The sequence below is a fragment of the Chiloscyllium plagiosum genome, unplaced genomic scaffold (genome assembly GCF_037043375.1).
Source record: "Chiloscyllium plagiosum isolate Xiang-an unplaced genomic scaffold, Cpla_swu_hap1 HiC_scaffold_28, whole genome shotgun sequence".
In the NCBI taxonomy this organism is placed as follows: Eukaryota; Metazoa; Chordata; class Chondrichthyes; order Orectolobiformes; family Hemiscylliidae; genus Chiloscyllium; species Chiloscyllium plagiosum.
Window position 1 is genome coordinate 17,793,079 of NW_028270166.1, and position 26,979 is coordinate 17,820,057.

The 26,979-nt window shown below is 39.7% G+C and overlaps 1 pseudogene; it reads left to right on the forward strand.

Annotated features, from left to right (window-relative positions):
- Positions 1-9,031: 9,031 nt before the first annotated feature.
- Positions 9,032-21,008, forward strand: LOC122565052 (prefoldin subunit 4 pseudogene; annotated as a pseudogene).
- The last annotated feature ends 5,971 nt before the right edge of the window (positions 21,009-26,979 follow it).

Genomic DNA, 26,979 nt, shown 5'->3' on the forward strand with positions numbered 1-26,979 from the left:
TTATTAAGGCATTCAGACTCTGTGACAAAATGGACTAGAAAGAATATTTAATTCAATGATAATTCAAGTAGAGAATGCAAAATAAATATAGAGAATGAAAGATGGACTTAAAATAGAAAAGGTGAATGAAAGAAGCAGTGAAAACAAATTCCAATTTTTATTTTCAAAACATTCTTTCATGAGATGCTGGCATTATTTGCAAGACCAATATTTGTTATCTATCCCAATTTTTAAGTGATCCTTGAGCTGACTGGCTGACTATTGTTTTGCATAAGTCTGTTCAGAATCAATATATTATTTTGGGTCTGGAGTCACATATAGTCAGATGGAGTCACTCTCCTCTAAAAGGGAGGCACGGTGGCTCAGTGGTTAGCACTGCTGCCTCACAGCACCAGGGTCCCAGGTTTGATTCTGGCTTCGGGCGACTGACTGTGTGGAGTTTGCACATTCTTCCTGTGTCTGCGAGGGTTTCCTCTGGGTGCTCTGGTTTCCTCTCACAGTCCAAAGATGTGCAGGCCAGATGAATTGGCCATGCCAAATTGCCCATACTGTTACGTGCATTAGTCAGAGGGAAATGGGACTGGGTGGGTTACTCTTCAGAGTGTCGGTATGGACTTGTTGGGCCGTAGGGCATGTTTCCACACTGTAGGGAATCTAATCTAAAAACATCAACTTGCAGGTTGTTTCAGAGAACATGTCTGGAACACTTGTACCAACCAACCCCACCTCCCCATTGCTGAACAGTTCAACTCCTCCTCCCACACCACCAAAGACATGCAGGTCCTGGGCCTCCTCCATCGCAAAACCCTAATCACCTGATGCCTGGAGGAAGAACACCTCATCTTCCACCTAGGGACCCTGCAACCACACAGGATCAATGTGGATTTCACCAGTTTCCTCATTTCCCCTCCCCCCCCACCTTATCTCAGTCACAAGCCTCCAACTTGGTATTGCCCTCCTGACCTGTCCATCACCTTTCCCATCAATCTGCTCCACCCTCCTCTCCAACCTATCACCTTCATCTATCTATTGCATTCTCAGCGACCTTCTCCCCAGCCCATCCCCCTCCCATTTATCTCTAAGCTCCCTGGCCCATAAGCGTCACTCCTGATGAAGGGCTAATGCCTGAAACATCGATTCTCCTGTTCCTCAGATGCTGCCTGACCTGCTATGCTTTTCCAACACTACACTCCTGACTCTGATCTCCAGCATTTGCAGCCCTCATTTTCTCCTGGAGTCACATAGACTAGCTAAGCATAGCAGATTTCCCATCGACATTAACAAATCAGATGGATTTTTCTAACAATTGATATAATTTCATGGTCATCTCACTGAAACCTTTTTTTAATGTTTGTTTTATTCCCAATTTATTAACGTATTTAAAAATCAGAAGGAATGAGACTTCACATTTGTGAAAGTTAATATTCATGGAATTTGTTTGGCAGTAATTACAACTAACAACACCATTGAATGGACAAGCCCTAATTTTTGTTTGCTTAGTGTGTATCTGTCATGTAAGTACAATAACCTCACAACTTTCTCCTGTTGTTCAATGGCAAGTCTCTCAAGGTTACTGGCATCGCACAACTTCTGAAGGAGCTGGGCACTTAAGAGAGCAACTTCCTGATTTCAACATTTAATTGTACATCTGTGTATACCAGAAGTTGCTGGAATTACTGATAGAACCATTACCATTATTACTGCAAAAGCTGGACCAATGAGTTTATGTTTTTTTTCCTGTATCTTTTATTCTTTCATGTCATGTAGGCAAAGCAAGCAGTTGTTGCCCTTGAACTGAATGATATGCTAAGCTATTTCAGAGTGTAGTTAAGAGTTAACCGCATTGGGGTGGGTCTGGAGTCACATGTCAGCCAGACCAGGTAAGGATGACAGCTACCTGCCTTAAGGGACATTAGCGAACTAGATGGACTTTTACAACAATCAACATAACTTTCACTGTCATTGTTATTGAGGCCCATTTTAGTTCGAGATTCATTAGTTGAATTAAAATTCTGCCACCTGTTTCAATGGATTTTGAACCCATGCCCCAGACTATTAGTTTGGGATGTTTAATTACTAGCTTAGTGACATTACCACTGTGCCACCCATCTCTCTGTACGTTTTAGTGCCCTAGATCAAACTGCGCACCATTAAACACAAAGAATAGAAGAGCAATTACATTTTTTGATTGTGGACTATTTTAAACTATTATCAAATCTGACAAGTTACCCTTAGAGTGCAGAGGTAACAGCCTTGTAGATATCCTACTGTTTTGTGTATACTGTATTGTTGATAATATTGTTTAAATGTCCTCACACAGCTGTAGTGAGTTGGCTTAGACAATGCAAAGGATTCTGTTTACTGTATTGTGTCAAATTATTTATGTTTGACCATTAATGAATGAAATTTGAAAGGGCACAGAAATGTGATAACTCAATAGTGAAATAAAAGTTCAATAGTTGTAAAATTATACTGAATCTGTACTTTGAAAGAACCTCACCAACACTGAATCCTACTTATAAAATGCCATTTCAATTCAAACTGATATACTGGGACAATGTGCTCTTCTTCTGGTTGTAGAATTAAGCCCCATTACAGATTTGAATTTTAATGAATGTTCAATCTAGACTGACATATCAGCTCAGTGCTGAGGATGTGCTATGTTGTCGAAGGCAGTATCTTTCACAAGATGTTAAATCTAATGGTGACATTTGAAGAAAAATGGGTGTTCCTCCTTCCTCAGGCAATGTGTATGATATTAAATCAAGGTCTCATCTTCCTTCTTAGGTTACCAGAAATGATCCCATGTCGCTTTGTAACAGAAGAACAAGGGACTTCTCTCCAACATCCTGGCTAACAATTGTCTAGTTATTATTATATTGCTGTGTACAAATTGGCTGCAGCTAGAATGGGGGTTACATTTCAAAGACGGTTCAACAGCTATAAAGCACTTTGGGGCATCTTGGAGTTCTGATAAGCACTTTTTAAATGCAAGACCTTTTACCTTGCCACTCATTCATTTGTGTTTCTGGGACTTCATTGTATGTAAATTTGTTGCCATATTACTCTCGTTTTTTTTTCATTTTCATTTGTGGGATGTGGGTGTCTCTGGCTGGTCAGCATTTATTGCCCATCCCTAGTTACCCTTGAGAAGATGGTGGTGCCTTCTTGAACTGCTGCAGTCCACATGCTATAAGTTAACCCTTAGGGAGGGAAATCCAGGATTTTGATCCTGCAACAGTGAAGGAACAACACAAAGACAGGACAGGGGTGACAGAGAGGAACTTGTAGGTGATGGTGTTCCCAAATATCTGCCCTTGTCCTTCAAGATGGAAGTAGTCATAGATTTGAAAGCTGCTGTCTAAAATCTTCAGTGAATCTCTGCAGTGTATCTTGTAGATAATACACATTGCTGCTACTGAATATCGATAGTGGAGGGAGTTCATGTTTGTGGATATGGTGCTAATCAAGCGAGCTGCTTTGTCCTGGATAGTGTCAAGCTTGTTGTTGAAGCTGCGGTCATCCAGGCAATTGGGGAGTATTCCATCACACTCCTGACTTTTGCCTAGGAGGAGGTCGACAGGCTTTGGCGAGCCAGAGAATGAGCTACATGTCCAGTATTCCTGGCCTCTAATCTGCTTTTGCAGCCATTCTGCTTATGTGGCAAGTCCATTGAGTTTCTGGTCAATGGTAATCCGAAGGATGTTGATAGAGGGAATTCAGTGATAGTAACACTATTGACAATAATATCAAGGGGTAGTGGTTACAGTCATAGAGATGTACAGCATGGAAATAGACCCTTCGGTCAAACCCATCCATGCCAACCAGTTATCCCAAACCAATTTAGTCCCACCTGCCAGCACCCAGCCCATATCCCTCCAAACCCTTCCTATTCATATACCCATCCAAATGCCTTTTAAATGTTGCAATAGTACCAGCCTCCACCACTTCCTCTGGCAGCTCATTCCTTTTAAGCACCACCCTCTGCATGAAAAAGTTGCCCCTTAGGTCCCTTTTATATCTTTCTCCTCTCACCCTAAACCTCCAGCACTTTAGTTCTGGACTCCCCGACCCCAGGGAAAAGACTTTGCCTATTTGCCCTATCCATGCCCCTCTTCATGTTCTAAACCTCTATAAGGTCACCCCTCAGCCTCCGACGCTCCAGGGAAAACAGCCCCCGCCTGTTCAGCCTCTCCCTGTAGCTCAAATCCTCCAACCCTGGCAACATCCTTGTAAATCTTTTCTGAACCCTTTCAAGTTTCACAACATCTTTCCGATAGGAAGGAGACCAGAATTGCACACAATATTCCAACAGTGGCCTATAACCAACGTCCTATACAGCCGCATCATGACCTCCCAACTCCTGTACTCAATACTCTGACTGATAAAGGAAAGCATACCAAACGCCTTCTTCAATATCCTATCTACATGCAACTCCACTTTTAAGGAGCTATGAACCTGCACTCCAAGGTCTCTTACTCTTATTGGAGATTTGTGTGGTATAAATGCTGCTTGTTACTTGTCCGACTAAGCCTGGACACTATCTAGATCTTGTTGCACTTGAACACACATTATCTGAAGAGTCCTGAATGGTACTGAACATTGTGCAATCATTGACAAACATCCTCACTCCTGACTTTATGATTGAGGGAAAGTCATTGATGAAGTAGCTGAAGGTGATTGGGTCTAGAACACTACCTTGAGGAACTCCTGTAGAGATGACCTGGAGCTGTGAGAAAATAATTTAAAACTGTTTTGGGACATACTAAGAAAGATTGAAATACAAGAATATTCTTTTGTAGATTTGTAATTTAACGTATTATCTGTCCAATGTACAACTGATTTGTACAAAGCAGGAGAGGCTATGATTGAAACAGTACAGAATAAGCTGTCCTCAATTGGCATAGCAATCACAATAAATGATTTTACAGTACAGAAACTAATCTGGTGAAGGTCAAGAAATCATTCACTTGTCATTATTCTGTAATTGTAACTGGACAAACCTCTTTTGAGGTCTCCAGATGAAAATAGGAAAGAGCTCAGCTGCAATGTTTCTCTTAAGAATAATAAATTGTATTTACATAACATGCTTAAAGTGGTAAAACACATCCAGGCAATCCACAGAATGTTATGAAACTGAATCTTACATTAAGTTACATAAGAGTACGAAAACAAAAGCACATGTGAACAAAAGCTTCGTCAAAGAGGTAACATTAAAAACATAGACACTGTTGGAAAGGAGGTCCCAATGAAGATTGCAGGAGCTTGTGCCAGGAACAGTACTGGGTTAACCTAAAAAAAGGTCTGGACTTGATAAAAATAGAAGAAAGTGAGGACTGCAGATGCTGGAGACCAGAGTTGAAAAGTGTGGTGCTGGAAAAGCGCAGCAGGCCAGGCAGCATCCGAGGAGCTCCTCGGATGCTGCCTGGCTTGATAAAAATAGAACCAAGGGTGGAATGTTTGCTGAAAATGAGTTCATGGAGTGTTTTCCTCTATGGGCCATACCACCTTTTCTCATGCAAGTTTACATTGCTCAATTCAATAAACATGCACCTCGCCTCTTCAGTGTCACTCTTGCAATCTTGCTGGTGCCGAGACTTTCTGACAGTCACACACCGGTCGGATACAGCCAGCCTGGATTGAAGTATCTGCTAAGTTCAGTGCTGTATCCATGGTTGGATAGAATGTGCAGCAACGCCTCAAGAAAGTAAATGACCATTTGTGTTTCACCATGGCAAGTGCCATCTTCTCTCTCACACTCACTCCATCTGCACCCACCTCCCACCAATCCTTATGGCCGACAACTTTCAACATTCTAGCATATCTTCCCTCCATGGTGCTCATTCATCCCATCACCCTCAAAACTACTAACCCTTTCTGTCCTCTGTGCTGTCTATTCACTCACTTTGAACATCTCACCACCTTAGCCGGCCCTCTGGCTGACCGTAGTCCCTCTTGACTACTGCCAAACATGACTAGCTGCTTGACTGTCTGTGCTAACAGTCAAGGCAAGGCTGTGATTGTATATTGTGGCACAAAGTGAATGAATGCAAAGATCTTGAGATGTGCCTGTTTTGATGATGAGATTGTACTTGCAGTGAGGATAGTGCTTTGCTGATTCCAACCTCCATGGTCAGAAGGTGTAGTGGTCATTTCCGATGGACTGTACCCTCAGGTGTTGGGGAATGCTGGCAAAAATGGAGGCAAGCTGCAGCCATTAGGTCCTCCTCAAACTTTCACATTGGTAATTGTCACCATCTATTTTATCTCCACTTTCTGGGAAAATAGCAAACTGCATGTAAACGAGGCAAGGATAGGTAATAATGAGATGTTGAAGTGTTCAAATAAGCCCCTCGCTGCTTACTAGGGAGATTCTTACCTAGCCAATGAAACCTTGGATGGAACATTGAATCTTTTCCTTGAAGTTGAGAGTGACATCTGCTCTACAATAATTTGTTCATTGAGGCTCAATTTGGGTTCTGCCAGGCTCACTCAATTCCTGGCCTGACTACAGCTTTGGTCCAAACAAAGACAAAAGAACAGAGGTGAGAGTGATTATTATCAACGCAGCATCAAGGATCCCTAGCAAAATGGAAGTCAATGCAAGTCAGGGAAAAACTCTCTACTAGCCATATAAATACTTTGGCTATAAAGTCAGCAGTAAAGAATTCTTTGTGCATAACTCACCTCCTTACTCCCCAAAGTCTGTCCACCATCAACAAGGCATCAGGCAGAAGTATGATAGAACATTCTCGACTTGGGGAGGAACACAGCTTGAACAACAGTAGCTAAACTTCCTACCATTCTGGATGAAGCAGCTCACTCGATTGGCAGCCTATACATCACATTCAAAATTCGCTTCCTCCAGACATGTGTGGACCATCTGCAACATGCATTACAGCAACTTATCAAGGCTTCTCTGACAGTACATTGCAAACCTATTACACCAGTATCTGGAAAGACAATAGTGGCAGTTGAATGGGAACACCACCATTTACAAGTTCTCCTTTAAGCCATATACTATCCTAACTTGGAACTATATTATTGTTTCTTCACAGTGGCTTTGTTAAAATCCTGGAACTCCCTTTCTATCTACACTGTGCATGTACTCACTGCCCCATGGACTTAAGTGATTGAAGAGCATGACTCATTCACCCACCTTTTCAAAGGAACAAAATCTGAAGAAGGGTCACTGTGCCCCAATAGTTAATACTGCTTCCTGTCCATAGATGATGTCAGATCTGCTGAGTTATTGTAGCAATTTCTGACAGCATCTATAGATTTTTGACTTTTTGTTACCTTGGGATTAAGTGATGGATAATAATTACTGTCTCAGCCAGAGATACTTAGATTCTGTGAATGAATTAAAAAAAACTTCAGAAACGTTTCATTGGCTGTAAGTAACTTTGTGACTCTAAGATGATAATGGGGATGGATCAGAGATTGGCAGTTTCCATGACTCTTTTTTAGTTTCCAATGAAAAAGTGTGCATTTCTTTTGTCTGTGTGTACAGGGCCCTGTGCATTAATGTATGTAGCTCCCAATGCACATCACACTATGAACTCAAATAATAATTTTAAATTGTTTCCAGTGTAAATGTTAGCTCAGTCTGGAATATTTAATAAATGATGTCCAAACCAAAATCACATCTAATGGTGAGACATTCTGTTCTGAAGCTTGCAATCATAGTTGAGCTCCATGGACATGCTCAAGAGCTGCCAATGGACATTGGGATGTGTTGCTTGATTCAGTACACTGGTTGTTGGAACATACAGCTCACATATCTAACATCACACCGGCACCACGAAGGAAACAAAATTATTTGTCATTGGTATCTCATCTTGTCTGAAAGTAACTTGGTAAAATCTCAGCTTATGTAATAAATATTATTTTTCACAATTTGGGGAATTTAACATATTTTTCAGGATAAAGTTTTGCATGATTGCATATTTTGTCATGATTGTGACTCTGTAGCTTTGTTCATGCAAATTCCTAGCAAACAACAATTAATTTAGAAGTTTCAGGCTGAAAATTACACAACACTTAGAATGATAATAATGCAGTTTAGCTGCTGTTAGAATTTACACTTAGCTTCCTTATTTAAAGAACCAAGGGATTAAATAAAAACTATTTTTCTGTGGTTCACTAAACTGAAGCATCCGTTTTCAAAGGTCTTCAATGTTGACAAGGTTAAATAGTTATAGGGCAAGATTATTTTAAGCCATTAAATGTCTTTTGTTGATATATATAGGAAACTGACAAGGTCTTGTCCTCTGGCTCTGAATGAAATACATGAAGATAGCCTGTTCCACCATTCAATAAGATCTAGTGGTACTCTCAACTCAAATTTGTCTGCTCACCATAACCCTTGATTCCCTTGTCTATCAAACATCCATTAACTCTGCCTTCAATAAATTCAATGGCCCAGGTTCTATCCCTTTCTCAGGAGGATACTCTCATACGCTAATGACATCCCGATGAAAAATATTCTCACCTCCATTTTAAGGGAGACCAAGTCTTTTTGAACTGTTTCTTCTACTTCTAGTTTCTTCCACAAAAGGAGGCACCTCCTGGTACTCACCCTATTGCTTTCCCTCACAATGTTGCAATAAGATAATTTCTCAGTCTTTTAACCTCCAATGTTTTATAGACCCAACCTAATCAACATTTCTTCTTTAAAAATGACCTTTATCCAAGAGTGCATGGGTGGATTGCAGCAATTATTTATTACTGTCTGGTGCAAAAGTAAAATTGGAAAGGTGGCCAAACCATGGCTTACCAAGGAAATTAGAGATAGCATTAGGTCCAGGGAAAAGGCATGCAAATTGGCCAAAGAGAATAACAGACCTGAAGAGTGGGAGCAGTTTAGAATTTACTAAAGGAAAACATAGAAAATGCTTAAGAATGGGACAATGGAATACAAGAGTAACTTGTGGGGAACATAAAAACTGACTGAAAATGTTTCGATAGCTAATTGAAGAGAAAATGATGGGCGAACACAAACCTAGGCCCAATACAGGCAGAATTTATTATGGAGAACAAAGAAATGGCTGATCAACTAAGTACTACCTCTGTGTTCACAAAGGAGGACGCAAATACCATTCCAGAAATGTTGTGGAACACAGGCACAAGTGAGAGGGAGTAATTGGAGGAAATCAATATTTTAGGGAAATTGTACTGAGGAAATTGAAGGCTCATAAATTCTCTTGGCCTAATAATCTAGAGTATTAAAGGACATGGCCTTTGAAATAATGAATGGATTGGTGGTTGTGTTCCAAGATTCTATAGATTCTGGAACAATCCCCACAGATTGAAGCGTGACTCAGTTAATCCTTCTATTTAAAAAAGAAGATAGAGAAAAAAACTGAGAATTATTGACCAGTCAACTTAACGTTGGTAGTGAGGACATGCTCTGGTCAAGTATAAGAGATTCAAAAGCAGAGCACTTGGAACACTTTAGCATGTTTGGATAGGATCAGCATGGATTTATGAAACTGAAATTATGCTTGAGAAATCTACTGGACCTCTTTGAGGATGTAACCAACAAATGTTGATGGAGGAGAGTGAATAGATGTGGTTTATTTGGATTTCCAGAAGGCATTTGACAGTGTCACATAAGAGATTAACATGCAAAATTAAAGCACATGGGACATTCATGCGAGTGGGAGAGTCCAGAACCAGGGATAACAGTCCACTGTTATGGAGTAAACCATTTAGGGTTGAGATGAGGATATGGGGAGAAATTTCCTCACTCACGGAGTGCTGAGCTTGTGGAGTTCTCTGCCACAGAAAGAGACTAAAACATTGTGTGATTTCAAGGGGTCGGATATAGCACTTGGGGCTAGAGGGATCAAAGGAAAAAGCGGGAACAGGCTTTTGAGTCGGATGATTAGCTATATCATAATAAATAGCGGAGCAGGCTTGATGGGCTGAATAACTTACTCCTACTCCTATTATGTCTGTTTCTATGTATAACTTGAATGAACCTTTTCTGAACTCTCTCCAATGCAATTAATCCGTGTTTTTTTTCCCCCCAAATAAGGAGACAAAAACTGTAAACAGCATTCCAGATGTGATCTCACTGAGGCTCTGTACAGCTGTAGTAAAATATTTTTTCTATTTCCCTTTCCCCTGGAATACATGCCAACATCTCGTTTGCTTTCCTGATTGCTTGCTATACCTGCATACTAACCTTTTGTGCTTCATGTATCAGGACATCCAGATCCCTATGTACCACTGAGCTCGGCAAATTCTCCATTTAATTGGTGTTGCTGTCTTTCTATTCTTCTTGCCAAAGTGGACAAGATCATATTTTTCCATGTTAAGCTCCAGACATAACAAGAAAACTATCCAAGGAAAACAATGAAGCTAAGAGTAAGAAATGTTCAATCTATATCACCAGCCAATTCATTCAGGTGATAATCTATGCAGGACATCTGAAGAAGCTTAATTAGCCCTTACTAAATTTCCAGATGGTTTTGGAAAGTCTTTTGATATCTCTGATGTGGCTACTTGTCTGCTGTACTTTTGATTACTTTTATTCATGCAGAAACACTTTTCAGCAGAAGTAATCACAAGCAAACAGCAGAAAGAGCATGTATCCAGGAGATGTATGATATTCCAGTGAGTTCTGATTTTGACTGAGCCACAATGGATGTGCTCCAAAGCAGGATCAGAAAATATTTCTTATATTTTAAAATCTAGAAGTCTGTTGAGCAAGATTGTCAGTTCAGTGTCATTTGGCTTGTGGACTGCTCCAAGCATGGTCCAATTTTTTTGATTCACTTAGGAGCATCACAATTAATGCATGCTTTATTCTTATAAGCTCGCAGTAAAGATTTAAAGCCAGGTCACAGAGGTAAAAGGATTATTCAAGCTTATTGTCCCCATTCCGATTTTTTAGGATATTATAATACTGGCATGGAATTACATACAACAGAGAAAATAATTAAGAATTTGGGGTGTTGAGTTCGGCATACCCATTTTATGGCCCAATATTTCCATTCATTACATCCATTTGGGAACACTAAATTGGAAAGTGTATTCCTATAACTAAATAATAATGCAGGTAAAAAGGGTCAGATATACAGTGAAAGTGACAACATGCTGTTAAATTTGTAGCATGAAGGCTTTGTACAGCCTCTAAGAAAAAATTGATTAGATTATGCCTTTAGTTAAAAGTGCAACTTGTTGATATGGATACAAAATGTTGAATTTTAATTCACAAGTGGGTGATTTAGGCCCACACAAATATTAACAGTTTAAACACATCTAGATTTAAGACAGGTTGGCAATTTGAATTCTTAATGAGGCTGAAAATCTCTGATTTGACTTTCCTTGCATATTTAACAGTGGATGCCTGGGTTACTGGCAATTGAAGAGAGTTTCAGGAGAAAGTTAAATGATTGTGCAGCACTGCTTTGAGCTTGGATGAGAGGGAGTGCTCCTGTATTGCCCTCCACTTTCCCTCCACACTCACTCAACTTTTCAACATGAACAGAAGCAAACCCTTCCCCATCAAATAAATATCACGATGCTATGGCTCAATTAGTGCACAAAATTAATTGTGGCATGTAAATTATTTAATCATCGTGGCTTTATACTAGTTCCTCATTTGCTCTGACAAAGATTGACATCTCCTACCCTAGCTCTCATGAGTTTGAGCTACAAGCCCCCAGTCCCTGTGTTCTTACAACTATCAACACCACGGCCATTCTCCAGTCTCCTTACCCCACTTTCACAACTCTGGGGTTAGGTTGATTTAATAACATTAAAATGGGATTGAAATAACTCTACAAAGGCTGGTATCCCAATACCAAGTCACCTTTTATTTACACATGCATTGTACATGACACTGATCCAAGTAGCACAGTGCTGGCTCATAGAGTGAGCAGTACCTCTGACACTCCTGTTTATAATGTCAGCCAGGGTTCCTTGATGAACCAAGTTAACAGCCCTAGTCTGGGAACTCATATTCTATGAGATCCACCTGACTGACATCATTCCAATTACTACAGGGATCACATGGGAAAGGGTTTGGGAAGCAATGCTTTAGCCTATGGATCTGATCAGTAGTTTTAAATATTGCTCTGCAACTTAAAGCAGGGTCAGCAATGGAAGACATTAGTGAAGCACTCCTGGTTATACATGTGCTATAAATAACTATGGCTTGTACATTTCAAAGCATTAGCATTTATGAAAACAATTCTCTGCATCTGTATAGTATGGAGGCATAGTCTAGGAAGGACCATATGCATCTCTCTACATTTGGTTGTGTTCAGCTTGAGGGTAACCACTTCACAGGCATGGGATAGGGCAAGGGGGCGACCCTCCATAAAGTATTGCAGCAGGACAGGAATTAAACCTGCACTGTTAGCATCATTCAGCACCATGTTCCACTCACTTAGCTAACTTCCACCCTCCCTCCACCATCTATTACTGTGCATGCACATAGACCCTTGGTTAGCTGTGATCCAATTTACAGCACACTCAATTCTGAGTGAGAAGATTGTGGCTCTTCACTGTACATTGTAGAAATGTGAGCACACAGTTTATGTGGACACTCCAGGACAGTTACAAAGGAGTCCTGCAAAATTGGGAGCACCACCTTTCAGGTGAAAAATTGAACAAAGTTCCATTATTAGGAGCAAGAAGCGAGTTCTTAAAAATAAAATAAGTTAACAAATCAGTTTCTCTGGTTTGTTCAAGAAGATATGACAGTGCAATGTTGATAGTTAAGCAGTTGATTTCAGGCTTCTTGGCTTTGCAGTTAATTGAAGTCCTTTTGTCTTCGTTCCTTTGATGGTTGACTGGCAACACTCAACATAAGAGATCCTTCTGTTGTCCTGTTTTCTTAGTTTATGAGCAAGTTAGCTTCTAGCACTGAGAGTGAGAGAATCCTCTTACCTGCAATGTCAGGGTGACTCGTGGGTGGTTATTTTACTGCAAACTTCACAGCACACCAGCACAGGTTAATATATTCAAACTTCAATTCATTAGCACACCTTCATCAACTAGCTCACATAGACCAGGTGCGCAGTCAGTTTTTGGCACCCTTTTTTGCATATTTCTGAAAAGTCAAACACAGAAATTATCTGGCTTTCTGCTAAGAGAGGGGATACAGTCAGTTCCTTTGTTATCTCTTCCTGGTATATCTTTCTCCCTCAGCTTGAAGTTTTCCTGACACTGTACAGGTGCAACATTCCACACAAACCAAATAGGGCTTTGCCAGAAAGCACTGAATTTACACCTGCAGTTATTCTTTTTTGTCTGTTGTAGCATTCTTAAAAAAGAATATGTCTTGGAATTAAAAGTTAAAACCTTTCTTCATACTCTGGGCTCTGATCCATTGTCATGACAGTAACCATAATGTTCCATTTGCAGGGAACTCATGAGGAATCTTGATGATATGAGTAGCACTATATTTTTTTTTAGCTGCCACACCAAATCATAACTTTAGCAATGAGAATACATTGAGAATGTGACATTCATTTCATATAATGTGAATATTGTTTGCATTAAATGAATTCAAATGAAATTTGAAATTCCATAGTGTTGAACAATTGAATTATTCTTGCTGGAACATCGAGATTTCAGATTAAGGAAATTAATTGGAGAACTTCCATCTCAGACTTGGAGCAGTAATTCAATATTCGTTAAAGTGCTTCAGGTTATTTAAAAAAAAGGTTACAACAGTCAAATAATATTTAATTCCAGAGACATTCTTTAATTTAGCTTTTTAATTTATATAATCATAGAATCATAAAACCATACAGCATAGAAGGAGACAGTTGATCTAAATAATTACAGACTATTATTGTAACTGGACATGTTTCACAATGTGTGGGCTCCATTTTGGTTGAAATAAATTGAAGGAGATTGTATCAATACAGTCTGACAGAATCGTATTAAAGGGTGAACCTAAGTAAAGTTCACTTACTTCTTGGCACTGGGCTGTTCTGGTAGACTAAAATAATTGGCGCTGGTATTGGTAGGATGACTTTCCTTGCATGTGAAAAATTGCTTATGAGACTTGCTTTATAAAATCATTTTTGGGATATATATGACTAAAAATGGTGGGGTAAGATGTCACCGCTTGCCTGCTTTCTGATCCCCTAGGCTTTTAAGTGACTGCTGATTTGACCTCAAACTTATCTTTCAAGTGATCCTCCATGTGATGATTTTGCCAGCTATTGTTCAATAATTTTAACTTTTCCAACCCACTATTATATATGTTGTGTTGCCAGAAAATATAATTGTACACACATCAAGATTGCCTTATTGGATCTAATGATTACATGACTCTTAAATCTCGCTTCATCTTGCCTAACATTGAAACTGTCATGTTTGTACCTGCTGCAAGTATGTACAACATTGTGTTGGACACAACATATAAAAACATTTACTACCTTTAATTCCACTATATATAAAAAACTCTTTGTATAAGAGAAAATACAGCACATGATTTCACAGATCTGGTTTCCCACCTCAAATCATTTTAATAGATGTGCAGTAGTGATTCATTAAAAAAAATCTGAATATGTAGCATCTTGTCTAGAGCTTTTAAGATGGAATTTAAGAAAACAGGACATTTATGTTGTTTAACCCATAAATTATCTACAATGAAACTTTACAACAGAGGGGCAAAGGTCAATTGGCTTCCACATTGAAAAGTACTGGTAGTCCAGTTTAATATTTTTCTGAGAAACCTCATATTTAATTAGTTAACAATTTGGAGAGATTCAGCTTCATTCTTTACGTGGTTGTTGGCCACGCAACATATGTTTAACAAGGTTTTTTTTAAATTGTGTTCAAATTAGTGTTAATTTATTACTGGGGTATGAATTGAACTAGTGTTTTTAGTACTGTATAGTGCACGAGATTGGAAAAATTTGTTTGAAGAAATGATCCTTTAAAAGTTGCTTTAAAATTGTGAAGTATTTTGTAATTTGAGTTTAACTCAATGTAATATTATTTTAAATAAATACACAGCAGTCTTGCTCGGTTGAATTCTTTTTGCCAGGAATTTCATGTGTTGTTAATTCGTTACAAGAACAGGTGTGGGGCTAAGAATTCTGTTACAAGCAATGCACCCCCTGAATTCCCATAACTGCCCACTATCCACAGAATAAGTCAGAAGCTGATGGAATACATTTGCCTCGATGAATGCAATCCCAACAATACTCAAGATGCTTGACATCATCCAGGACAATACAGTGGACTTGATTGACACCCCGTACACAAGCTTCTTTGGCACCTTATCCACCACCTTAAACATTTATTCCCTTCACTACTGAAGCACAGTGGCAGCAGTGTATACCGTTTATAGGACGTACCTCAGCAACTCACCACAGCTCCATGACAGTACCTTCCAAACTGATTAGGCCTACCATCTGGAAGGACAAGAGCTGCAGAGGCACATGGAGATCACTTACAAGTTTCTCTTTCTAGTCATACACTATCCTGATTTGGAACTATATCCCTCTTCCTTCAGAGCTGCTGAGTCAAGACTCTGCAACTGAGAATTGGCTGCCATGTTACATCAAGTTGGTTGCAAGTGATTTTGGGTAATTCTTTAAGTGCAGTCTTTTTCCTTAAAATTCTTCATTTCCCTGATTTGAAATTTTGACCTTCCTTCCTCCAATGATCTTATTGTTGGCTGATTTATCTTCAGGCAAATAGATCTCACTTTCAGGATTTCTCATCTTAATCCCTTCTATTTCCCCTTTTTCCCTTAAACCATTCGCTTTGATCAATCATTAGCATCTCTATTTTTGGCTAAATGTTCATTTTCTGATGCACAAGATTATTGCATTTTACCATGTTAAATGTACTACTTACAGACTCAAAATAATTTTAGGCATTTCTTTGTTTAAGGAGCAATCAAGTTCAGTGTCAGGAAAAGACTCTAAAGTGTTACTATTGGTTTCACAGTTTCAACCAAGAATAACACAGCAGATCACTTGTGACTCGTGACTTTTTATTTCTCAGCACACATTGAAATGCTGCAACATATTCCCAGATGCACTGAAAGCATTGGCTGAAACCAATGTGGCACTAAAGCATAATTAGCTCTTCTATTCATAAAATTGATGTATAAGGGGAATTGGTTTTTGTGGTTTAAAAACTCACTGTAATCACAGTGATATAAGTTAATTACATTTGTTAGGTAACAGATGGTAATGAGCAGTTTGCGTTAGACACAGCATGAGCAGCCTGAGGCAGAGGATTGACAGAATATGTTTCCTTTACTACAAAGAGCTGGAGAAAATGATCCAATATTTATTTAAACATCCAGTTACGAGAAACAAATGTGCATACCATGCCTGTTATCTTGATTATGATAATGATATTTTGGATTATTTCTGAATTTGGGGTTCAAGAACCTGGTTAGAAGAGTCTGGAAAATGGCGACCCCCATGATGAAAGCCATAGAACATAGAACAATACAGCGCAGTACAGGCCCTTCAGCCCTCGATGTTGCGCCAGCCTGTGAAACCAATCGGAAGCTAACCTACACTATTCCATTATCATCCATGTGTTTATCCAATGACCATTTAAATGCCTTTAAAGTTGACAAGTTGACTACTGTCAGGGATGACAGTGGAGGAACAATGGCAGATATTTCGGTATATAATGCAGAAGTTGCAGGATCAGTTCATTCCAAAAAGGAAGAAAGATCCTAAGAGGAGGCATGGGTGGCCGTGGCTGTCGAGGGAAGTTAAGAAACATATAAAGTTAAAAGAGAAAAAGTATAACATAGCAAAGATAAGTGGGAAAACGGAGGACTGGGAAGCTTTTAAAGAACAACAGAGGATTACTAAGAAGGAAATACGGAGAGAAAGAATGAGGTACGAAGGTAAACTGGCTAATAATATAAAGGAGGATAGTAAATGTTTTGTGAAAGGTATGTGAAAGGCAAAAAAATGGTTAAAACTAAAATTGGGCCCTTGAAGACAGAAATAGGGGAATATATTACGGGGAACAAAGAAATGGCAGAAGAATTGAATTGGTACTTCAGATCTGTGTTCACTGGGGAAGACACAAGCAATCTCCCTGAGGTAACAGTGGCTGAAGGACCTGAACTGAAGGGAATTTATATTTGCCAGGAATTGGTGTTGGAGAGACTGTTAGGTCTGAAGGTTGATAAGTCCCCGGGGCCTGATGCTCTACATCCCAGGGTACTGAAGGAGGTTGCTCGAGAAATCGTGGATGCATTGGTGATTATTTTCCAGAGTTCGATAGATTTGGGATCAGTTCCTGCGAATTGGAGGGTGGCTAATGTTGTACCACTTTTTAAGAAAGGTGGGAGAGAGAAAACAGGAAATTATAGACCAGTTAGTCTGACCTCAGTGGTGGGAAAGGTGCTGGAGTCTATTATAAAGGATGAAATTATGACACATCTGGATAGTAGTAACAGGATAGGTCAGAGTCAGCATGAATTTATGAAGGGGAAATCATGCTTGACTAATCTTCTGGAATTTTTTGAGGATGTAACTCTGAAGATGGACGAGGGAGATCCAGTAGATGTAGTGTGCCTGGACTTTCAGAAAGCTTTTGATAAAGTCCCACATAGGAGGTTAGTGAGCAAAATTAGGGCACATGGTATTGGGGGAAAAATACTAACTTGGATTGAAAATTGGTTGGCTGACAGGAAACAAAGAGTAGTGATTAACAGCTCCGTTTCAGAAAGGCAGACAGTGACCAGTGGGGTACCGCAGGGATCAGTACTGGGACCGCAGCTTTTTACAATATATGTTAATGATATAGAAGATGGTATTAGTAATAACATTAGCAAATTTGCTGATGATACTAAGCTGGGTGGCAGAGTGAAATGGATGAGGATGTTAGGAGATTACAGGGTGACCTGGACAGGTTAGGTGAGTGGGCAGAGGCATGGCAGATGCAGTTTAATGTGGGTAAATTTATGGTTATCCACTTTGGTGGCAAGAACAGGAAGGCAGATTACTACCTAAATGGAATCAATTTAGGTAAAGGGGCAGTACAGAGAGATCTGGGTGTTCTTGTACACCAGTCAATGAAGGTAAGCATGCAGGTACAGCAGGTAGTGAAGAAGGCTAATAGCATGCTGGCCTTCATAACAAGAGGCATTGAGTATAGAAGCAAAGAGGTTCTGCAGCTGTACAGGGCCCTGGTGAGACCACAGCTGGAGTACTGTGTGCAGTTCTGGTCTCCAAATTTGAGGAAAGACATTCTGGCTATTGAGGGAGTGCAGCGTAGGTTCACAAGGTCAATTCCGGGAATGGCGGGATTACCTTACACTGAAAGACTGGAGCGACTGGGCTTGTATACCCTTGCGTTTAGAAGACTGAGAGGGGATTTGATTGAGACATATAAGATTATTAAAGGATTGGACACTCTGGAAGCAGGAAACATGTTTCCGCTGATGGGTGAGTGCCGAACCAGAGGGCACAGCTTAAAAATACGGGGTAGACCATTTAGGACAGAGATGAGAAGAAACTTCTTCACCCAGAGAGTGATGGCTGTGTGGAATGCTCTGCCCCAGAGGGCAGTGGAGGCCCAGTCTCTGGATTCATTTAAGAAAGAGTTGGATAGAGCTCTCAAGGATAGTGGAATCAAGGGTTTTGGAGACAAGGGAGGAACAGGATACTGATTAATGATGATCAGCCATGATCATATTGAATGGTGGTGCAGGCTCGAAGGGCAGAATGGCCTACTCCTGCACCTATTGTCTATTGTCTATTGTTGCAGGCAGGGCCTTCAATGCCCCTACTACTCTCTGAGTAAAGAAGCTACCTCTGACATCTGTCCTATATCTATCACCTTTCAATTTAAATCTGTCCCCTCATGCTAGCCATCACCATCCGAGGAAAAAGGCTCTCACTGTCCACCCTATCTAATCGTCTGATCATTTTGTATGCCTCTATTACGTCACCTCTCAACCTTCTTCTCTGTAATGAAAACAGCCTCAAGTCCCTCAGTCTTTCCTCATGAGATCTTCCCTCCATACCAGGCAACATCCAAATAAATCTCCTCTAAACCCTTTCCAATGCTTCTACATCTTTCCTATAATGTGGCAACCAGAACTATACACAATATTCCAAATGTGGCCGCATCAGAGTTTTGTACAACTGCAGCATTACCTCACGGCTCCGAAACTTAATCCCTTTGCCAATAAAAGCTAACACACTGTATGCTTTCTTAACAACCCTATCAACCTGGGTGGTAACTTTCAGGGATCTATGCACATGGACACCAAGATCTCTCTACTCACCCACACTACCAAGAATCTTCCCATTAGCCCAGTACTCCGTATTCCTGTCGCTGCTTCCAAAGTGAATCACCATACACTTTTCCACATTAAACTCCATTTGCCACCTCTCAGCCCAGCTCTGCAACTTACCTATGTCCCTCTATAATCTGCAACATCCTTCTGCACTGTCCACAACTCCACTGACCTTAGTTTCATCCGCAAATTTACTAATCCATCCTTCTAGCCCTCATCCAGGTGGTTTATCAAAATGACAAACAGCAGTGGCCCAAAACAGATCCTTGCGCTTCATCACTAGTAACTGAACTCCAGAATGAACCATCAATCACCACCCTCTCTCTTCTTACAGCTAGCCAATTTGTGATCCAAACCACTAAATCACCTTCAATCCCATGCCTCAGTATTTTATGCAATAGCCTACTGTGGGGAATCTTATCAAATGCTTTACTAAAATCCATATACAGCATATCAGTCGCTTAGCCCTCATCCACCTGTTTGATTACCTTCTCAAAGAACTCAATAAGGTTTGTGAGGCATGACCCTCCCTTCACAAAACCAAATTGGCTATACCTAATCAAATTATTCCTTTCTCTATGATTATAAATCCTGTCTCTCTTATAATCCTTTCCAACACCGTACTCACAACCAAAGTAAGGCTCACAGGTCTATAATTACCAGGGTTGTTTCTACCCATCTCTTGAACAAGGGGACAACATTTACTGTCCTCCAGTTTTCAGGCACTATTCCTGTAGAAAATGACGACATAAAGATCAAAGCCAAAGGCTCTGCAATCTCCTCCCTGGCTTCCCAGAGAATCCTAGGATAAATCCTAGCCAGCCCAGCGGACTTATCTATTTTTACACTTTCCAGAATTGCTAACATCTCCTCCTTATGAACCTCAATCCCAAATAGCCTAATAGTCTGTATCTCAGTACTCTCCTCGACAATATTGTCTTTTTCCTGTGTGAATACTGATGAAAAACATTCATTTAGCGCCTCTCCTATCTCCTCAGACTCCATGCACAGCTTTACACTACTGTACTTGACTGGCCTTAATCTTATTCTAGTAGTTCTTTTACTTCTGAAATACTTATAGAAAACTTGAGGGTTTTCCTTATTTTTACCTGCCAAAGACTTCTGATGTCCTCTCCTGGCTCTTAGCTTTCTCTTTAGATCCTTTAGCTAACTTGTAACTCTCAAGCGACCTAACTGAGCCTTCACTTCTCATCCTAACATAAGCCTCTTTCTTCCTCTTGACAGGAGATTCAGCTTCTTTAGTTAACAGCAGCTCCTGCACTTGATCACTTCCTCCCTGCCTGACAGGTACATATTTATCAAGGACACGCAGTAGCTGTTCCTTGAACAAGCTCCACATTTCAGTTGTGCCCAGATGTTAATGCTACCTTTGAATAACAACAGGAAACAAATAAATGTGCAGGAAATAATAATAGTCTTAATTTTCTTAAAGAAGAAATAGCACTGAGAAAGAGACAGAGAACCTGGAAGATTGCTCTGATCATGTAATGATGGTTGATGAAGATACAATGCAGCTGCCTTAATAAATTGGAGAAATCTTTATTAGTCGCTTCCAGGGTGAGACACAGGAGGTGCAAGAAACTGCAAAACAAAGTCTCCAAATGAGATAGAGGCCTTGCAGACTCCTGTGATGACAATTCAACCGATATTATCTGATCTTAAACTCCAGCTCTATACAAGACTTGGAAACAACATTAATGTTGATGCCAATGACAACTGAGCTATTTATTCTTACCAGTCAGATTTCACCCAATTAAATAATTTAATTTCCTAAGTTGGACATCTATTGCAAATTCTGGTAGGAAACAGTGATTTCTGTTTTTTTTTTAAAACGTCATTGTTTTGTTCATGATTACAGAACTGAATTTTTAAGATTATTGTCTTACGGCTCCACTTATTTGATTAAGACATTTCATTTATGCGACGAGCTCAATGAAAACTTGTCAAATCAGTTAGTCACTTGGAACACATAATTGGTGTTACATGGAAAGCAAATGTGAGGTAGAATTACTGTCTTACAGTGCTGTTCTCTCCCAGAATGTATTACTTCGAGGTGCTGGTGTTGGACTGGAGTGGACAAAGTTAAAAATCACACAACACCAGGTTATAGTCCAACAGGTTTATTTGGAAGCTCTAGTTTTTAAAGTGCTGCTCCTTCATCAGGTGGTTGTGGCTATAACTTCATGTTGTGTGATTTTTAACATACTCCAACAGGTTTATTTGGAAGCATTAGCTTTCAGAGCACTGCTCCTGAAGGAGCACTGCTCTGAAAGCTAGTGCTTCCAAATAAACCTGTTGCACTATAACCTGGTGTTGTGTGATTTTTAACTAAGTATGTATTACAAGTGACTGAGCAAGCTATTCACTTGGAACCCATTGTGAGTTAGGCATCCTTGATAATAGGAACATATCATTAATATGGGTTTTTTTTTCTGTCATTGACTTTTTTTGAAATCTGAAATCCAGTACAAAATGCATTTGTATGAAATGAATCAGAGAGAAACCAGTGCTGGTCTGTGCATCATGACATGACTGCAGAACTTCACATAATGCAATGGAGCATGGTAGCATTGTTGCCGATCCCACGATTCAGGCAGACTGCTCCTCTTGAAGTATATCACTTCAATTGAAATTGCACAAAGAGATTGCTGTGAGAGAGATCTCTAAAAGCTCAACATCATGGTGAACAGAGGGTCTATTGGATCTTTGCAATACTGGGCAGTGCAGGAATTAGTGATGTAAGTTGGCAACATGTGAGATGCCGTGGTGCCATAGAGAGGCAATTGGGAATCACTCTCAGAAGGGAGTGGAAACAGCTGATCAAGAGAGTCAACGACTCCCAGAGTTTGAACCCAAAGACACATAAACAGTGTGTCAAGAAGTCAAATGCCACAAAATGTGCTGCAGCTCACAATACTCAAGACTCCTATAATATTTCACCTAAGAACTCCAGTCAGGCGACTGACTGTGTGGAGTTTGCACATTCTCCCCCTGTCTGTGTGGGTTTCCTCCGGGTGCTCCGGTTTCCTCCCACAGTCCAAAGATGTGCAGGTCAGGTGAATTGACCATGCTAAATTGCCCGTAGTGTTAGGTAAGGGGTAAATGTCGGGGTAGGGGTGGGTTGTGCTTCGGCGGGTCGGTGTGGTCTTGTTGGGCCGAAGAGCCTGTTTCCACACTGTAAAGTAATCTAATCTAAACGGGCAGGAACATCAAAGGATATTGATAAAAATGTTGTCCTGTGTTGAGTAATCAAATGTAAGTTCATAAGAAACAAACAAAAACAGAAATCCTTGCAGACGGGTCTGGCAGCATCTAAAAAGAGAAAATAGAATTAATGTTTCAAGTCCAGGGATCCTCCTTAAGATCTTAGATTAATAAGGAGTGTGAGCAGGAATATGGCATTTGGGCTATTGAACCTGCTTCGGAATTCAATAAAATCCTTGCTGATCTGAGTATGATCTTAACTCCAGTTTTCTGGCTGTTTCTTGTAGCCTTTGATTGCCATAATTATAGATCAAAAATCTGCCTAACTCAGTTTTGAATGTATGAAATGACCAACTATTTACTGTTTTGTGCAGAAAGAATTCCAATGACTATTGAGAGAAGAAATTCCTCCTTTGTCTGAACTGAGAGACATTTTATTTTTAAACGGTGTTTCCTATTTCCATATAGTTCCTATTCTCTTGGAGTCCATAGTTATGCCCCCTCAGGGTCTTATGTTTCAATAAGATCTCATTCCTTTAAATTCCAATGAGTATATGCCCAAACTGCTCATCTTTTCCTCATAAGACAACCCTGCCAGGAATCAGCCTAATGAACCACCTTTGAACTACCTACAATGCAAGTTTATCCGTCCTTATGTAAGGAGACTAAAGCTGTACACAGTGGCATGGTCTCACCAAAGCAGCAAGACTTTCCCACTTTTATACACTATTTTCCTCGACAAGCAATCAGTTGTCATTCAGAAATATGAACAAGAAAGAAAAAGAACTCGCATTTATGTAGTGTCTTTCACAACCTGAGGATATCTTAAAACATTTTCCAAGAACTGAAGTACTTTTTAAAAGTGTAATCACCAGTATTGTGCAGAAGAAATGGCAGCCAATTTGCATATAACTTTGTCAAAGAAAGATCAATGTGATTAAATAGTGATATTGTTTGAGCAATAAATATTGTCCAGGATCCTGGGTGACCTCCCATACTCTTCCTGGGACCTTTAAACATGAGAAAGCAGAAAGAATCTGAATGTCAATGCCTCAGAATCAATTATCTTGAATCTTTGCATCTTGGACCCAACATTTCAAGGCTTTGGTCAGATTGTTTGCAAACCTACTTTAACATAGGATAAGAGATAAAATTAACTTTAAAATGTTTAAGAAGGCAAATTTACATTTTTCCAATTCTATTTATTTCAATGATCCTCCAATTACAAGAACCCTTTCATTTTATTTCAAGCCATTTTAAATGGATGAGCTTCGAGGGATTTAATTGAAACTTACAGAATACTGAATGGTCTGGACAGAGTAGGTGTTGGGAAGATGTTTCCATTGGTAGGAGAGACTAGCACCCCAGGGCACAGCCTTAGAGTAAAGGGAAGACCATTTATAATGGCGATAAGGAGAAACTTCTTTACCAAGAGAGTGGTGAATCGATGGAATTCACTGCTACAGAAGGCTGTGGAGGCCAGATCATTGATTATATTTAAGATGGAGACAGATAGGTTCTTGATTGTAAAGGAGATCAAAGGTTATGGGGATAAATTGGGAGAATGGTGTTGAGAAAGATATCAGCCATCACTGAATGGCAGAGCAGACTCAATGGGCTGAATGGCCTAATTTCTGCTCCTATATCTTATGATCTTATAGTCTTATAGTCTTATATCTTGCAGATTTATGAGGGAAAGGTGGAGGAATAACAACATTGAGGTATTGTTTTAATGTATTCACTTCATCCTGCAATGCTGTGAGTGACCAACATTCAACATTTAACTCCCTTAAGTATGAAAATTCAAAATTGACAAATGGGAGAAGATTAGCTGATTCATCCAGGCTGTATCACTCACCATGATTGATGGAGCATCATCCCTATAGGTACTTTCCATCCCCACAACATTGTAATCTTCTGGGAGAGGCACAAAAACACAAAGAAAATCAACTCTGATAAATGGAAAACATATTGGAAAATCCTTCTCTGACTCCCTTAGGCAATGAAAACTAGGAACTCCTATGGATTAAATATTAACTTCTATGGAGATAAGTGGAATCTGAACCCCTGCATTACCTGAGAAAGTATTCTGGAGGCTCAAAATATTTGAGAACAGAACTTCCTAATTTTCAGTATATTTTTCTCACTTAAAACGCATATTCAGAGGTCTTCCACATTTGAATACACTTGAATGACCCTTCATTTGGCAGGTAATGCAATTCTTTAATGATTTAAGAAACTTCTATTAGGTCAGCAAATATAAATTAACAACCTCAGAGTTCATCTAAATGTCATTGAACTCTACTTGAATTCTTGTCCCTTCTATTTATATTTCAAGTACGTCGTGGAACCCAAGCGTTTATAAAAATTTTAAGGACAGGAGTGAGATAACAGACAAAGATTTCCTTTTCAACAGAAATTGCTGGAAAAACTCAACAGGCATAATAGAGTATAATGTCTATAGAGAAAAAGCAAAGTTAATGTTTTGGATCCAGTTATTCTTCTTCTGAACTGCTTGTAGCAAGGAAAATGTTGGTATATATGCTGAAGATGGGGTGGGGGTAGGAGGAGGGGGTGAAAGATAGGTGGAGATGAAACCTGGAGAGAGAGACAGAACTCAACAGTTGGGCAGACAAAGGAATGGGTAAGGGTCAGCCTGGAAGATAGCTGTTAATAGGATCCATCAGTGGCTCACAACAGGTTGATTGTGGTAGTAGCCCATGTGGCCACAAAGTCTGGTTTGTGGGGGTTGGGGTGAAGAGATTAGAGAAGGTGCTGTGGTCCTGAAATTATTGAACTTGTTGTTGAGTCCAGAAGACTGCAGGTTTCTGTCCTAAAGGTTTCACATAGTGATGATATTGCAGCTTTAAGGAGTGTATTTTGTCCTGTATTTTTAGAAAGAACAGTCGAAATGTAGGTGCTGAGCTTGTCTCTGACGCTGAGGCAGCAGTACTGACTACTGAGCCACTGTGCCACCGGAGGACCTCTGCGTGTGTAGGTAACAGTACAGGTGGGAAGGGAGTTGTAGGATTGTGACTTAGGAATAATTAAGGAACTGCAAATTAGATCCAAGTCAGGGAGTTGGGTGCTTTGGAGGGGAAACTTACAGGCAGTGGTGTTCCTATGCATCTACTGCCTTTGTCTTTCCAGGAGTAGAAGTTGCTGCTCACAGGAACGTATGAATGAGTTGCTGCAGTGCATCGTGTGCATGTTATACACTGCAGCAACTGCATGCCTGTTGAAGAGGGAGTGAATTTAAAGGTGGTGGATAGAGTTCCAGGCAAACAGTCTACTTTGTTCTAGCTGGTGTTGAGTTTCTTGAGTGTTTTTATCAAGCTCTAGGTCTTGGGTCTTGGGTAATATGGGCTGGAGGCATGGCAAGAAATATGAGTCTTAAATAGACTGTTATACACAACATTGCCTTTTTCAGAAATCATTCGACAATATTAAGTGAGGTCCTCCAGCAATGGAACAGATTCGAATATTAATTGCAAACTATTGTACATATTATAATTGGACAGCATTGTGTCAATGATTCTATATTATGATTTGATAGTGCAATTTCTGACAGAAATAAAAAAAAACTGGCAACCTTCCTTGTAATAACTAAAGAATTATTAATTAGGATTTGAAGAAATCCAGAGCGGAAAACTGGAGTCATAACAGATGATGAAGCATTCGCAACATTAAGCTTGCAAACATAACAATATTTATATTGTAAAATTAAATTATGAAATAAGATAAGTCTTCAGTGAATAAAATCCTTTAAGATCCAAGTTCTACAATCTGTGCTCATATTATAAAACTTAGATCAAATGCCATATGCTTCTCAGAACCACACCTACTTGTCTGTCCAGACGTGTGGCATTTTTACAAGGCTACATTTGCCTCTCTCCACGTGAGTACCATCACTTTGCAGTTTCTGTCGGCTGCCTCGTACCTATGTCTACACATTTGCTCCTGCCCACTGTACCACAACTCAATATGTTGCCTTTAATGCAGTGTAAGCTGTCGATGTGCTTCAAAAATGGGTTAGCTTGAACACTCCGTGGAATTCCATTAGGGATTCAATGAGGGATATTTTGAGGAAACTTTTGAAAGTTGTAAAGGTGTTCAGGAAAGCAACATCAGAGTGCAGGACCATGATAACTGAAGATCAAGAGAGCAGAAAGATGTTCCTCGTTAAAAAAAAAGTACTACTCCAAATCTCAGCCATGCTAGTAGTCAAAGTATTATTTTTCCAAGTGATTTCTGTTGAGATTTTCTCCATGGTTAATTTTTGATGTCCAGGGGCTATATTTTGTTTTTGGAGAATCTGTTTTCATTTGCATTAACTCCTTAATAGATGATGCACTCAGTGACATTAACTTTTGTGGTTGTGTTAACATGTGGGGGATTTTGTACTCACAGTGAAGCAGAATTAAAAGAATTCATCAAAATCCTCAGTAATCATCACCACTCTAATAAATGTAAAGCCATAAAATACT